This window comes from Oncorhynchus keta, chromosome 4 (assembly GCF_023373465.1).
Source record: "Oncorhynchus keta strain PuntledgeMale-10-30-2019 chromosome 4, Oket_V2, whole genome shotgun sequence".
NCBI classification, from domain to species: domain Eukaryota; kingdom Metazoa; phylum Chordata; class Actinopteri; order Salmoniformes; family Salmonidae; genus Oncorhynchus; species Oncorhynchus keta.
This window is the reverse complement of record NC_068424.1, coordinates 17838361-17856433: the sequence shown is the minus strand read 5'-3', so window position 1 is coordinate 17856433 and position 18073 is coordinate 17838361. Positions and strand designations below refer to the sequence as shown.

Here is an 18073-nt window from a genome sequence, read left to right as displayed (position 1 = left end):
TAATGATGCCTGGATTCACACCAGGTACTGTAATGACCCCTGGATTCACACCAGGTACTGTAATGCCGCCTGGATTCACACCAGGTACTGTAATGACGCCTGGATTCACACCAGGTACTGTAATGACCCCTGGATTCACACCAGGTACTGTAATGACGCCTGGATTCACACCAGGTACTGTAATGACGCCTGGATTCACACCAGGTACTGTAATGACGCCTGGATTCACACCAGGTACTGTAATGACACCTGGATTCACACCAGGTACTGTAATGACGCCTGGATTCACACCAGGTACTGTAATGACGCCTGGATTCACACCAGGTACTGTAATGACGCCTGGATTCACACCAGGTACTGTAATGACGCCTGGATTCACACCAGGTACTGTAATGACACCTGGATTCACACCAGGTACTGTAATGACGCCTGGATTCACACCAGGTACTGTAATGACGCCTGGATTCACACCAGGTACTGTAATGACGCCTGGATTCACACCAGGTACTGTAATGACACCTGGATTCACACCAGGTACTGTAATGACACCTGGATTCACACCAGGTACTGTAATGATGCCTGGATTCACACCAGGTACTGTAATGACACCTGGATTCACACCAGGTACTGTAATGACGCCTGGATTCACACCAGGTACTGTAATGATGCCTGGATTCACACCAGGTACTGTAATGACACCTGGATTCACACCAGGTACTGTAATGACGCCTGGATTCACACCAGGTACTGTAATGATGCCTGGATTCACACCAGGTACTGTAATGACACCTGGATTCACACCAGGTACTGTAATGACGCCTGGATTCACACCAGGTACTGTAATGATGCCTGGATTCACACCAGGTACTGTAATGACACCTGGATTCACACCAGGTACTGTAATGACGCCTAGATTCACACCAGGTACTGTAATGATGCCTGGATTCACACCAGGTACTGTAATGACACCTGGATTCACACCAGGTACTGTAATGACACCTGGATTCACACCAGGTACTGTAATGACGCCTGGATTCACACCAGGTACTGTAATGACACCTGGATTCACACCAGGTACTGTAATGACGCCTGGATTCACACCAGGTACTGTAATGACGCCTGGATTCACACCAGGTACTGTAATGACGCCTGGATTCACACCAGGTACTGTAATGACGCCTGGATTCACACCAGGTACTGTAATGCCGCCTGGATTCACACCAGGTACTGTAATGACACCTGGATTCACACCAGGTACTGTAATGACGCCTGGATTCACACCAGGTACTGTAATGATGCCTGGATTCACACCAGGTACTGTAATGACCCCTGGATTCACACCAGGTACTGTAATGACGCCTGGATTCACACCAGGTACTGTAATGATGCCTGGATTCACACCAGGTACTGTAATGACACCTGGATTCACACCAGGTACTGTAATGACGCCTGGATTCACACCAGGTACTGTAATGATGCCTGGATTCACACCAGGTACTGTAATGACACCTGGATTCACACCAGGTACTGTAATGACGCCTGGATTCACACCAGGTACTGTAATGATGCCTGGATTCACACCAGGTACTGTAATGACACCTGGATTCACACCAGGTACTGTAATGACGCCTGGATTCACACCAGGTACTGTAATGATGCCTGGATTCACACCAGGTACTGTAATGACACCTGGATTCACACCAGGTACTGTAATGACACCTGGATTCACACCAGGTACTGTAATGATGCCTGGATTCACACCAGGTACTGTAATGACACCTGGATTCACACCAGGTACTGTAATGACGCCTGGATTCACACCAGGTACTGTAATGACGCCTGGATTCACACCAGGTAATGTAATGACGCCTGGATTCACACCAGGTAATGTAATGACGCCTGGATTCACACCAGGTACTGTAATGACGCCTGGATTCACACCAGGTACTGTAATGATGCCTGGATTCACACCAGGTACTGTAATGCCGCCTGGATTCACACCAGGTACTGTAATGACGCCTGGATTCACACCAGGTACTGTAATGACGCCTGGATTCACACCAGGTACTGTAATGATGCCTGGATTCACACCAGGTACTGTAATGACGCCTGGATTCACACCAGGTACTGTAATGACGCCTGGATTCACACCAGGTACTGTAATGACGCCTGGATTCACACCAGGTACTGTAATGACGCCTGGATTCACACCAGGTAATGTAATGACCCCTGGATTCACACCAGGTACTGTAATGACGCCTGGATTCACACCAGGTAATGTAATGACCCCTGGATTCACACCAGGTACTGTAATGTCGCCTGGATTCACACCAGGTACTGTAATGACGCCTGGATTCACACCAGGTAATGTAATGACACCTGGATTCACACCAGGTACTGTAATGACCCCTGGATTCACACCAGGTACTGTAATGACCCCTGGATTCACACCAGGTACTGTAATGACCCCTGGATTCACACCAGGTAATGTAATGACCCCTGGATTCACACCAGGTACTGTAATGACGCCTGGATTCACACCAGGTACTGTAATGACCCCTGGATTCACACCAGGTACTGTAATGACACCTGGATTCACACCAGGTACTGTAATGACACCTGGATTCACACCAGGTACTGTAATGACGCCTGGATTCACACCAGGTACTGTAATGACGCCTGGATTCACACCAGGTACTGTAATGACACCTGGATTCACACCAGGTACTGTAATGACGCCTGGATTCACACCAGGTACTGTAATGACCCCTGGATTCACACCAGGTACTGTAATGTCGCCTGGATTCACACCAGGTACTGTAATGACGCCTGGATTCACACCAGGTACTGTAATGACACCTGGATTCACACCAGGTACTGTAATGACACCTGGATTCACACCAGGTACTGTAATGACACCTGGATTCACACCAGGTACTGTAATGACCCCTGGATTCACACCAGGTACTGTAATGACGCCTGGATTCACACCAGGTACACACCAGGTACTGTAATGACCCCTGGATTCACACCAGGTACTGTAATGACCCCTGGATTCACACCAGGTACTGTAATGACCCCTGGATTCACACCAGGTACTGTAATGACCCCTGGATTCACACCAGGTACTGTAATGACCCCTGGATTCACACCAGGTACTGTAATGACCCCTGGATTCACACCAGGTACTGTAATGACCCTGGATTCACACCAGGTACTGTAATGACGCCTGGATTCACACCAGGTACTGTAATGACCCTGGATTCACACCAGGTACTGTAATTCCACCAGGTTGTAAGTCGCCTGGATAAGAGCGTCTGTAAATGACTTAAATGTAAATGTAAATGTAATGACGCCTGGATTCACACCAGGTACTGTAATGACCCTGGATTCACACCAGGTACTGTAATGACGCCTGGATTCACACCAGGTACTGTAATGACGCCTGGATTCACACCAGGTACTGTAATGACCCCTGGATTCACACCAGGTACTGTAATGACACCTGGATTCACACCAGGTACTGTAATGACCCTGGATTCACACCAGGTACTGTAATGACCCCTGGATTCACACCAGGTACTGTAATGACGCCTGGATTCACACCAGGTACTGTAATGACGCCTGGATTCACACCAGGTACTGTAATGACGCCTGGATTCACACCAGGTACTGTAATGACCCTGGATTCACACCAGGTACTGTAATGACCCCTGGATTCACACCAGGTACTGTAATGACGCCTGGATTCACACCAGGTACTGTAATGACCCTGGATTCACACCAGGTACTGTAATGACCCCTGGATTCACACCAGGTACTGTAATGACCCCTGGATTCACACCAGGTACTGTAATGACCCCTGGATTCACACCAGGTACTGTAATGACCCCTGGATTCACACCAGGTACTGTAATGACCCCTGGATTCACACCAGGTACTGTAATGACGCCTGGATTCACACCAGGTACTGTAATGACGCCTGGATTCACACCAGGTACTGTAATGACGCCTGGATTCACACCAGGTACTGTAATGACCCTGGATTCACACCAGGTACTGTAATGCCGCCTGGATTCACACCAGGTACTGTAATGCCGCCTGGATTCACACCAGGTACTGTAATGACGCCTGGATTCACACCAGGTACTGTAATGACGCCTGGATTCACACCAGGTACTGTAATGATGCCTGGATTCACACCAGGTACTGTAATGACGCCTGGATTCACACCAGGTACTGTAATGACGCCTGGATTCACACCAGGTACTGTAATGATGCCTGGATTCACACCAGGTACTGTAATGACGCCTGGATTCACACCAGGTACTGTAATGACGCCTGGATTCACACCAGGTACTGTAATGACGCCTGGATTCACACCAGGTACTGTAATGACCCCTGGATTCACACCAGGTACTGTAATGACGCCTGGATTCACACCAGGTACTGTAATGACCCCTGGATTCACACCAGGTACTGTAATGACCCCTGGATTCACACCAGGTACTGTAATGATGCCTGGATTCACACCAGGTAATGTAATGACCCCTGGATTCACACCAGGTACTGTAATGACGCCTGGATTCACACCAGGTACTGTAATGACCCCTGGATTCACACCAGGTACTGTAATGACCCCTGGATTCACACCAGGTACTGTAATGACGCCTGGATTCACACCAGGTACTGTAATGACCCCTGGATTCACACCAGGTACTGTAATGACGCCTGGATTCACACCAGGTACTGTAATGACCCTGGATTCACACCAGGTACTGTAATGACCCTGGATTCACACCAGGTACTGTAATGACGCCTGGATTCACACCAGGTACTGTAATGACGCCTGGATTCACACCAGGTACTGTAATGACACCTGGATTCACACCAGGTACTGTAATGACGCCTGGATTCACACCAGGTACTGTAATGACACCTGGATTCACACCAGGTACTGTAATGACGCCTGGATTCACACCAGGTACTGTAATGACGCCTGGATTCACACCAGGTACTGTAATGACGCCTGGATTCACACCAGGTACTGTAATGACGCCTGGATTCACACCAGGTACTGTAATGACGCCTGGATTCACACCAGGTACTGTAATGACACCTGGATTCACACCAGGTACTGTAATGACACCTGGATTCACACCAGGTACTGTAATGACGCCTGGATTCACACCAGGTAATGTAATGACCCCTGGATTCACACCAGGTACTGTAATGACACCTGGATTCACACCAGGTACTGTAATGACGCCTGGATTCACACCAGGTACTGTAATGACGCCTGGATTCACACCAGGTACTGTAATGACGCCTGGATTCACACCAGGTACTGTAATGACGCCTGGATTCACACCAGGTACTGTAATGACGCCTGGATTCACACCAGGTACTGTAATGACGCCTGGATTCACACCAGGTACTGTAATGACGCCTGGATTCACACCAGGTACTGTAATGTCGCCTGGATTCACACCAGGTACTGTAATGACGCCTGGATTCACACCAGGTACTGTAATGACCCCTGGATTCACACCAGGTACTGTAATGACGCCTGGATTCACACCAGGTACTGTAATGACGCCTGGATTCACACCAGGTACTGTAATGACGCCTGGATTCACACCAGGTACTGTAATGATGCCTGGATTCACACCAGGTACTGTAATGTCGCCTGGATTCACACCAGGTACTGTAATGCCGCCTGGATTCACACCAGGTACTGTAATGACGCCTGGATTCACACCAGGTACTGTAATGACGCCTCTTGCACTGAGATGCAGTGCCTTGGACCACTGTGCCACTCAGGAGCATGAAGAAGAATGTTTAAATTATGAATGTTTAAATGATGAATGTTTAAATGAATAATGTTTAAATTATGAATGTTTAAATGAAGAATGTTTAAATGATGAATGTTTAAATTAATAATGTTTAAATTATGAATGTTTAAATGAAGAATGTTTAAATGAAGAATGATATAATGAAGAATGTTTAAATGAAGAATGATATAATGAAGAATGTTTAAATGATGAATGTTTAAATGAAGAATGTTTAAATTATGAATGTTTAAATGAAGAATGTTTAAATGAAGAACGTTTAAATGAAGAATGTTTAAATGATGAATGTTTAAATGAAGAATGATATAATGAAGAATGTTTAAATGAAGAACGTTTAAATGAAGAATGTTTAAATGATGAATGTTTAAATGAAGAATGATATAATGAAGAATGTTTAAATGAAGAACGTTTAAATGAAGAATGTTTAAATGATGAATGTTTAAATGAAGAATGTTTAAATTATGAATGTTTAAATGAAGAATGCTTAAATTATGAATGTTTAAATGAAGAATGTTTAAATGAAGAATGTTTAAATGAAGAATGTTTAAATTATGAATGTTTAAATTATGAATGATATAATGAAGAATGTTTAAATGAAGAATGTTTAAATGAAGAATGTTTAAATGAAGAATGTTTAAATGATGAATGTTTAAATGATGAACGTTTAAATTAAGAATGTTTAAGTGATGAATGTTTAAATGAAGAATGTTTAAATGAAGAATGTTTAAATGAAGAATGTTTAAATGATGAATGTTTAAATGAAGAACGTTTAAATGAAGAATGTTTAAGTGATGAATGTTTAAATTAAGAATGTTTAAATGAAGAATGATATAATGAAGAATGTTTAAATGAAGAATGTTTAAATGAACAATATTTAAATGAAGAATGATATAATGAAGAATGTTTAAATGAAGAATGTTTAAATGAAGAATGTTTAAATTAAGAATGGTTAAATGATGAATGTTTAAATGAAGAATGTTTAAATTATGAATGATATAATGAAGAATGTTTAAATGAAGAATGTTTAAATGAAGAATGTTTCAATGAAGAATGTTTAAATGAATAATGATATAATGAAGAATGTTTAAATGAAGAATGTTTAAGTGATGAATGTTTAAATGAAGAATGTTTAAATGAAGAATTTTTAAATGAACAATGTTTAAATGAAGAATGTTTAAATGAAGAATGATATAATGAAGAACGTTTAAATGAAGAATGTTTAAATTAAGAATGTTTAAATGAAGAACGTTTAAATTAAGAATGTTTAAATGAAGAATGTTTAAATGAAGAATGTTTAAATGAAGAATGTTTCAATGAAGAATGTTTAAATGAAGAATGATATAATGAAGAATGTTTAAATGAAGAACGTTTAAATGAAGAATGTTTAAGTGATGAATGTTTAAATGAAGAATGTTTAAATGAAGAATGATATAATGAAGAATGTTTAAATCAAGAACGTTTAAATGAAGAATGTTTAAGTGATGAATGTTTAAATGAAGAATGTTTAAATGAAGAATTTTTAAATTAACAATGTTTAAATGAAGAATGTTTAAATGAAGAATGATATAATGAAGAATGTTTAAATGAAGAATGTTTAAATGAAGAATGTTTAAATGAAGAATGTTTAAATGAAGAATATTTAAATGAAGAATGATATAATGAAGAATGTTTAAATCAAGAACGTTTAAATGAAGAATGTTTAAGTGATGAATGTTTAAATGAAGAATGTTTAAATGAAGAATTTTTAAATTAACAATGTTTAAATGAAGAATGTTTAAATGAAGAATGATATAATGAAGAATGTTTAAATGAAGTATGTTTAAATGAAGAATTATATAATGAAGAATGTTTAAATGAAGTATGTTTAAATGAAGAATGATATAATGAAGAATGTTTAAATGAAGTATGTTTAAATGAAGAATGATATAATGAAGAATGTTTAAATGAAGAACGTTTAAATGAAGAATGTTTAAGTGATGAATGTTTAAATGAAGAATGTTTAAATGAAGAATGATATAATGAAGAATGTTTAAATCAAGAACGTTTAAATGAAGAATGTTTAAGTGATGAATGTTTAAATGAAGAATGTTTAAATGAAGAATTTTTAAATTAACAATGTTTAAATGAAGAATGTTTAAATTAAGAATGATATAATGAAGAATGTTTAAATGAAGAATGATATAATGAAGAATGTTTAAATGAAGAACGTTTAAATGAAGAACGTTTAAATTAAGAATGTTTAAATGATGAATGTTTAAATGGTGTGTGAACATCCCAAAAGAATGCTCGGTGCATTACCAGCAGCAGCGGTCTCTGTCATTGGTTGAGTGGATCGGCCGAGGCGTTTGATGTTATAGGAGGAGGGGAATATTGATCAGAGGATCAACAGAAACAAGCTTGCATGCTCCCTGCTCCCCCTCAATAGTTGAAAGAGAGGATTTAGGCCGAGATTTCTGGGAATTGGAGGTGCGATGTAAATTTCATCTGTGAGTTGGGGGGGGGGGATGATGTTCACGTGGACCCACGCATGAGAAACAGCTCTCTACCAATGAGAAGCTATCTAACTGTCCCTCTCTCACGTAGTGTTTGTGGCCATCTAGGATAACGTTTGCATGTACATCATCACCTTAATGATTATTGATGTGTGTTCCATTACACAGCTACTAGCTACATTGCAGAAGCATCAGGGAAGCGCACGTACGTGCGTGCATGCGTGTGTGTGTGTGTTTGCTAGTATTGTATTATTCTGTAAGCATGACACAGAAAAAGAAAGTTAAATGATGCACGTGGTTGTATGTGTGCATGCGTGTGTGTTTCTCAGATGTTGCCCTGAGCTTTTACTCTGCATCCTCCCATTGATGTCCCACTAACACCATGACAATGCTCCTTTTACTGACCATGTCGTTGCCATGACAGAGAACAGAACATAACTGAGGAGTGAATGGACCATGAAAAAAACAACACGGTGACAACAACACCTTTCAATCATTTCTTTGAACATGTTAGCGCTGTGGAAACGTGTGTGTAGTTTTCAAAAGGCAATGCAACGATATGCCACGGGGGGAAAACACATTTGGAAAGATAAACGCCATACTTTAGATGTAATATGTCCAGTCTATTGCTGTGTGTAGCTGTTGATGGCATAGCTAAGGGCTGTCATTTCCAGGTACCTTGTAGTACTGTGTAGCGGTGCTTTGTGGCGCTGTTGCTGGCTGTTGATGGCATAGCTAAGGGCTGTCATTTCCAGGTACCTTGTAGTACTGTGTAGCGGTGCTTTGCGGCGCTGTCCCTGACTGTAGATGGCATAGCTAAGGGCTGTCATTTCCAGGTACCTTGTAGTACTGTGTAGCGGTGCTTTGCGGCGCTGTCGCTGGCCTTAGATGGCATAGCTAAGGGCTGTCATTTCCAGGTACCTTGTAGTACTGTGTAGCGGTGCTTTGCGGCGCTGTCGCTGGCCTTAGATGGCATAGCTAAGGGCTGTCATTTCCAGGTACCTTGTAGTACTGTGTAGCGGTGCTTTGCGGCGCTGTCGCTGGCCTTAGATGGCATAGCTAAGGGCTGTCATTTCCAGGTACCTTGTAGTACTGTGTAGCGGTGCTTTGCGGCGCTGTCCCTGGCTGTAGATGGCATAGCTAAGGGCTGTCATTTCCAGGTACCATGTTGAAAGGTCAGACGGGGTCAGGATCCGCTTCTCTTTAACACACCGTCTACCCTCTAACGCTTATCTCCTAATCACCGCAATTACCTGTTTGTTTGCTTGTTTGTTGGAATGCTATGTTTATATCCCACTGGCTGGCTGGAGCTGGCCCATTGGGGTGAAGGCTGGGTAGGATTATAGTGGTGTCTGTCTGTGTCTGTCTGTCTGTCTGTCTGTCTGTCTGTCTGTCTGTCTGTCTGTCTGTCTGTCTGTCTGTCTGTGCCTGCCTGCCTGCCTGCCTGCCTGCCTGCCTGCCTGCCTTCCTGCGTGTCAGGTTTGGTGTCAGGTTTATATGTAGAGCTAGCAGTTGGTAATTACAGTGTGTACATAGAGCTGATCTCTTGTCAAAGGTGACAGGGAGCATGGAAACTTAGCAGTTAAACATTAACCCCTTGAGTCGATCTCGGGCTGAAAACGAATTAGCATTACAAAAAAATCCCATCAAAATCTCTCTGTCAGCAAGAGATATTTGTTTTTGCATGGGCTGATCTCAATCCACCACATACGCCGATGTCGGCCTTCAGCATCTGGCTGAGCCACAGCTCTGTCCATCCCGAGAATCGGTCTTCTCACAGAAACATCTGTAGTGTCTGAATGGTTTGGGCTAGAAATGATTTGGAATCTGTTCTCCGTTTTGCACTATGATGCCCACAAGGTTCAAGAGAATCGTCTGAAGGAAACCTGATACAGACCAGAAAATATCAAATTAAAATGAAAATATTTTTTGGGAACGTTTCTTTTCTGAGGATTTCCATTATATCTCAGATGTACTTCAAGACACCTCAAACCAAACTTCCTTTTGATAGATTTTTGGACTATCTGTTTATCAATGTATGAATGTGTTATTAAATGTGTTTCTATGGGCTAATAGCAGTAAGGCCAAATGTAATGTTTCATCAAATAATACAACTTTTAAAACAATTCCACCTACACGGTCCTAAAATGCCTAATCAAAAAACTAAATCATCCATGGTATGACCATCTTAAAACAATTACACCTACAGGGTCCTAAAATGTCTAATCAAATAACTAAATAATTCCATATGTTAGCTTAGTAGAAGTGTTTCACAGTATTACTTACCCGCCAGTGTTGTGATTGGCTGTGATATTCGCCTATTGATTTCTACTGCCGGAGTGGCATCTGTTGTCAAAATGGGGGAAGCTGTTTCTGACTTTGTGGCTGTGTTATCTAGTGGAAATCGCTATGCCATTTCCTGTTCGCTCAATTTGAGTTTATGTGAGAAAACAAGCACTGAATACTGTAAAGGAATCATTTGTCCCATCTAAATTGTTGCAAAATATTTTCAATAACAAAAATATTGTTTTGACAGCTGCAACCAAAACCTATAGTAAAGGGCTCAACTTGCGCTTGTTAATCCTTTTAGTTTTGGGTTGGTAGCATTATGTAGACCAAAGATGCTCTGCGTAATACAGAATGACCTTGACCAGGAAGCTGTGGGTGAGCTGCTTGGCAGGTTCACACACACGCATGCACACATGTGTGTCCTCTCTCTTCCTCTCTGACCAAACATGTCCTCCTTCCATCATCTTAATGGTTATTTTCTGTACTGCCTTTCTGGGTTAGCTATGCAGCATCATTCTCACTGAGAACCCTTACTTCCTTTTCCTCTCTCTCTCTCTCTCTCTCTCTCTCTCTCTCTCTCTCTCTCACTCTCTCTCTCTCTATCCCCCTATTTCTCAATCTCTCTCCATCCTCTCACTCTCTTTCTCTCATTCTTGTGCGTTCTCTGTTGAAGAGCGTATATATGTCATCCATCCAGTCACAGAGACAAAGGCACTGAGTTAATTACCCATCATTTAGAGCAGATGGCTGCAGACGATATGTAAATAGCCCTATGTGTGTGTGCATCACACACAGAGAGAGAGAGAGAGAGAGAGAGAGAGAGAGAGAGAGAGAGAGAGAGAGAGAGAGAGAGAGAGAGAGAGAGAGAGAGAGAGAGAGAGAGAGTCACATGGGTGTGTGGAACAGGGTGATTGTTGGTTGAAAAGTGTTGTCAATTATTTGATTCCTCCCAGATAAATGGTTAATGACTGAAGCTGTAGACGGGTTGTGATTTAACCGCATTTTCACTGTAGATCATGAATGTTAAGGGATCTATTCCTTTGTTTTGGGAGATTTTTTATACCTTGATAACTGTGTTGTATATTCTCCCCAAACATTTTTTTCAAATTTACACATTTTCACTTTTCATTGTGACTAAATCCCTCAAAACTAGCTTACACATTTCAAGGCTGCATACCTACCACAAAAATAGAATGACCAATTAACCATTAAAAAAATATTAAGATGTGTTTTTGTAAAAAATGTTCTAAGTTACACTTCATTCTAAAGTAGCTCTTATATTCTGGAAGGGAAGTGGTGTTCAGATGTCCTCCAAGCTGGATGTCTTTATTAATGTTAGACAGGAAGAGGTGTTCAGATGTCCTCCAAGCTGGATGTCTTTATTAATACTAGACAGGAAGAGGTGTTCAGATGTCCTCCAAGCTGGATGTCTTTATTAATGCTAGACAGGAAGAGGTGTTCAGATGTCCTCCAAGCTGGATGTCTTTATTAATACTAGACAGGAAGTGGTGTTCAGATGTCCTCCAAGCTGGATGTCTTTATTAATGCTAGACAGGAAGAGGTGTTCAGATGTCCTCCAAGCTGGATGTCTTTATTAATGCTAGACAGGAAGAGGTGTTCAGATGTCCTCCAAGCTGGATGTCTTTATTAATACTAGACAGGAAGTGGTGTTCAGATGTCCCCCAAGCTGGATGTCTTTATTAATACTAGACAGGAAGTGAGTTCAGCTGTCCCCCAAGCTGGATGTCTTTATTAATACTAGACAGGAAGTGAGTTCAGATGTTACCCAAGCTGGATGTCTTTATTAATACTAGACAGGAAGTGGTGTTCAGATGTCACCCAAGCTGGATGTCTTTATTAATACTAGACAGGAAGTGAGTTCAGATGTCACCCAAGCTGGATGTCTTTATTAATACTAGACAGGAAGTGGTGTTCAGATGTCACCCAAGCTGGATGTCTTTATTAATACTAGACATGAAGTGAGGAGGACAGAGGATCAATGGAAATTACCAGACCTGGATGCACAGTGAGGGAGTGTAATCTACTGCATATTACGCAGTATTCTATAATACAGAAAATATGATATAGAGAGAGAGAATGAAGAGACAGAATGAGAGAGAGAGAGAGTGAAGTGAGAGAGAAAGAGAGAGAGAGAGAGAGTTAAGAAAAAGAGAGAACGAGAGAAAGAAATAGAGGAAAAGAAGAGAGAGAGAGAGAGAGAGAGAGAGAGAGAGAGAGAGAGAGAGAGAGAGAGAAAGAAAGAAGGTGAATGCAAAAGAGAGAATGAAGAGAGAGAAAGAGAGAGGGAGAATGAGAGGGAGGAAGAGAGAGAGAATGAAGAGAGAGAGGGAGGGAGGGAGGGAGGGAGGGAGGGAGGGAGGGAGGGAGGGAGGGAGGGGAGGGAGGGAGGGAGGGAGGGAGGGAGGGAGGGAGGGAAAGAAAGAGAACGAGAGAGAGAATGAAGAGAGAGAGAAAGAGAAAGAAAATGATAGGGAGGGAGGGATAATATAATAATACACACAGTCACAAACGACCTGAGAACACAGCAGGAAAGGGTGGCCACAGCACTCAAGGGAGGGATTTAAAAAGCTTCTTCTACTTTCCACAACAAACATGTAGTTATATCCACCCTGCTACCACGAAAAGACCTACCCTGGACTTGAACAGCCTTTATGACCAGGTCCACCTATACGAGGCAGCAGTGCCCACCACTCTACCCTGGACTTGAATAGCCTTTATGACCAGGTCCACCTATACGAGGCAGCAGTGCCCACCACTCTACCCTGGACTTGAATAGCCTTTATGACCAGGTCCACCTATACAAGGCAGCAGTGCCCACCACTCTACCCTGGACTTGAATAGCCTTTATGACCAGGTCCACCTATACGAGGCAGCAGTGCCCACCACTCTACCCTGGACTTGAATAGCCTTTATGACCAGGTCCACCTATACGAGGCAGCAGTGCCCACCACTCTACCCTGGACTTGAATAGCCTTTATGACCAGGTCCACCTATACGAGGCAGCAGTGCCCACCACTCTACCCTGGACTTGAATAGCCTTTATGACCAGGTCCACCTATACGAGGCAGCAGTGCCCATCACTCTACCCTGGACTTGAACATCCTTTATGACCAGGTCCACCTCTATAAGGCAGCAGTCCCCACCTTCGCCAGGACCCTAAAGGACATCGCCCTCAACCGCAGACCCAACACCTCACACAGGAGCAACAGATCAACAGACACCCCGCCTAGACCAGCGAGACCCTCTTCCAGAACTACGGGACCAAGCCTGTGGGACCAAGCCAATGGCATGTACCAGATGCTCAGCAGTCTCTGCTCACACTTACTGTTCTGAGGTCAAACCACGCGACTAACAACATTGGACACTTTATGGAATACAAAGCCTTCACTATCTCATTCTGAAATATCCAAGGACTGAGGTCATCTGCCTTTGCCCTAAAGAGCAGGAACCTGGACTTCACCAAATAAATCAGAAACACAGACATTGTCATCCTACAAGAAACTTGGTATATTGGAGATGGACCCACTGGTTGCTCTCTAGGTTACAGAGAACTAGTAGTCCCATCCACCAAACTACCAGGTGTGAAACAGGGAAGGGACTCAGGGGGTATGCTAATTTGGTATAGAGCAGACCTAACTCACGCTATAAAATTAATCAAAAAAGGAACATTTTATATTTGGCTCGAAATTCAAAACAAAATGATCTCAACAGAAAAAAAGGTCCTCCTGTGTGCTACATACAGTGTATCCCCCACTAGAATCCCCATACTTTAATGTAAACAGCTTCTCTATCCTGGAGGAGGAAATCAATCATTTACATTTACATGTACAAGTCTGTGGCAACCTAAATGCCAGAACTGGACAAGAACCTGATACCCTCAGCACACAGGGGACAAACACCTACCTGGAGGTGACAGAGTGTAGTGAAATGCTTGTGCTTCTAGTTCCGACAATGCAGTAATATCCAACGAGTAATCTAACCTAAAGATTTCACAACCTCTACCTTATATACACAAGTGTAAAGGAATAAGAATATATACATAAAAAAATATATATGAATGAGTGATGGTATAGATTGGCATGGGCAAGATGCATTAGATGGTATAGAGTACAGTATATACATATGATATTAGTAATGTAGGGTATGTAAACATTATATAAAGTGGCATTATTTAAAGTGGTTAGTGATACATTTATTACATCCATTTTTCCATTATTAAGTGGCTGGAGTTGAGTCAGTATGTTGGCAGCAGCCACTCAATGTTAGTGATGGCATTTTAACAGTCTGATGGCCTTGAGATAGAAGCTGTTTTTCAGTCGCTCGGTCCCTGATTTGATGCACCTGTACCGACCTCACCTTCTGGATGATAGCGGGGTGAACAGGCAGTGGCTCGGGTGGTTGTTGTCCTTGATGATCTTTATGGCCTTCCTATAACAATGGGGGGTGTAGGTGCCCTGGGTACATGCCCTCCTAGGTACAACTACAACAACATAACCAACAAAAACGGGTCACAACTCCTGCAGCTCTGTTGCTCACTGGGAATGTACATAGTCAATGGTAGGCTTTGAGGGGACTCCTATGGTAGGTACATCTATAGCTCATATCTTGGCAGTAGTAATGTAGACTACTTTATCACTGACCTCAACCCAGAGTCTCTCAGAGCGTTCACAGTCAGCCCACTGACACATCTATCAGATCACAGCAAAATCATAATCTACTTGAACAGAGCAATACTCAATCATGTGGCATCAAAGCCAAAGGAACTGAATAAAATTAAGAAATGCTATAGATGGAAGGAAAGTAGTGTGGAAACCTACAAAAAAAACAACTAAGCAACAACAAATTCAATCCCTTTTAGACAACTTCCTAGACAAAATGTTTCACTGTAATAGTGAAAATGTAAACTTGGCAGTAGAAAACCTAAACAGTATATTTGACCTCTCAGCTTTCCTATCAAATCTAAAAATGTCAAACAGAAAGCAGAAGAAAATGAACAACAATGACAAATGGTTTGATGAAAAATGCAAAAACCTAAGAAAGAAACGGAGCAACCTTTCCATCCAAAAACATAGAGACCCAGAAAACCTGAGTCTACGCCTTCACTATGGATAAGAGCGTCTGCTAAATGACTTAAATGTAAATGTAAATGTAAATGTGAATCACCAAAACATAGAGACCCAGAAAACCTGAGTCTACGCTTTCACTATGGTGAATCACCAAAACATAGAGACCCAGAAAACCTGAGTCTACGCCTTCACTATGGTGAATCACCAAAACATAGAGACCCAGAAAACCTGAGTCTACGCCTTCACTATGGTGAATCACCAAAACACAGAGACCCAGAAAACCTGAGTCTACGCTTTCACTATGGTGAATCACCAAAACATAGAGACCCAGAAAACCTGAGTCTACGCCTTCACTATGGTGAATCACCAAAACACAGAGACCCAGAAAACCTGAGTCTACGCCTTCACTATGGTGAATCACCAAAACACAGAGACCCAGAAAACCTGAGTCTACGCCTTCACTATGGTGAATCACCAAAACATAGAGACCCAGAAAATCTGAGTCTACGCCTTCACTATGGTGAATCACCAAAACACAGAGACACAGAAAACCTGAGTCTACGCCTTCACTATGGTGAATCACCAAAACATAGAGACCCAGAAAACCTGAGTCTACGCCTTCACTATGGTGAATCACCAAAACACAGAGACACAGAAAACCTGAGTCTACGCCTTCACTATGGTGAATCACCAAAACATAGAGACCCAGAAAACCTGAGTCTACGCCTTCACTATGGTGAATCACCAAAACATAGAGACCCAGAAAACCCGAGTCTACGCCTTCACTATGGTGAATCACCAAAACACAGAGACACAGAAAACCTGAGCCTACGCCTTCACTATGGTGAATCACCAAAACATAGAGACCCAGAAAACCTGAGTCTACGCCTTCACTATGGTGAATCACCAAAACATAGAGACCCAGAAAACCCGAGTCTACGCCTTCACTATGGTGAATCACCAAAACACAGAGACACAGAAAACCTGAGCCTACGCCTTCACTATGGTGAATCACCAAAACAATAAAGAAATACACTACGGAAAAAAAGGAACAGCACATCAGAAATCAGCTCAATGTAATTGAAGAATCCATAGACTCTAACCACTTCTTGGAAAATTGGAACACACTAAACAAACAACAACACAAAGAGTTATCTATCCAAAACGGAGATGTGTGTATAAACCACTTCTCCAATCTTGTTGACTCTATAACAAAAAACAAACAGCAAAAACATATACATGATCAAATACAAATCTTAGAATCAACTATTAAAGACTACTGGAACTCACTGCATTCTCCAATTACACTGAATGAACTACAGGACAAAATAAAAACACTCCAACCCAAAAAAGCCTGTGGTGTCGATGGTATCCTCAATGAAATGATCAAATATACAGACCACAAATTTCAATTGGCTATACTTAAACTCTTTAACATCATCCTTAGCTCTGGTATTTTCCCCAATATTTAGAACCAAGGACTGATCACCCCAATCCACAAAAGTGGAGACAAATTTTTACCCCAATAAATATCAGGAGATATGCATCAGCAACAGCAACCTTGGGAAAATCCTCTGCATTATCTTAAACAGCAGACTTGTACATTTCCTCAGTGAAAACAATGTACTGAGCAAATGTCAAATAGACTTTTTACCAAATTACCGTACGGCAGACCCCATATTCACCCTGCACACCCTAATTGATAAACAAACAAAGGCAAAGTCTTCTCATTCTTCATTGATTTCAAAAAAGCTTTTGACTCAATTTGGCATAATGGTCAGCTATACAAATCGATGAAATGTGGTGTTGGGGGAGAATTATACAACATTATAAAATCTATGTACACAAACAACAAGTTGAAATTGGCAAAAAAAAACACAGATTTCTTTCCACAGGGCCATGGGGTGAGACAGGGATGCAGCTTAAGCCCCACCCTTTTCAACATATATATCAACAAATTTGCGAGGGCACTAGAACAGTCTGCAGCACCCAGACTCACCCTACTAGAATCTAAATTATGATCTGGTGCTTCTGTCCTCAACCAAGGAGGGCCAACAGCAGCACCTAGATCTTCTGCATAGATTCTGTCAGACCTGGGCCCTGACAGACCTGGGCCCTGACAGACCTGGGCCCTGACAGACCTGGGCCCTGACAGACCTGGGCCCTGACAGACCTGGGCCCTGACAGACCTGGGCCCTGTCAGACCTGGGCCCTGACAGACCTGGGCCCTGACAGACCTGGGCCCTGACAGACCTGGGCCCTGACAGTAGATCTCAGTAACACAAAAGTAAACGGGTTTCAAAAAAGGTCCAGTCACCAGGACCACAAATCCAAATTCCATCTAGGCACCGTT

The 18073-nt window shown here is 42.3% G+C and overlaps 1 long non-coding RNA gene across 1 annotated transcript; it reads left to right on the top strand.

Annotated features, from left to right (window-relative positions):
- Positions 1-131: 131 nt before the first annotated feature.
- LOC127916161 (uncharacterized) lies at positions 132-2948 on the top strand. Its single transcript, XR_008093656.1, has 3 exons — positions 132-144; positions 1195-1254; positions 2875-2948. It is a non-coding gene; the product is annotated as an uncharacterized LOC127916161 (long non-coding RNA).
- The last annotated feature ends 15125 nt before the right edge of the window (positions 2949-18073 follow it).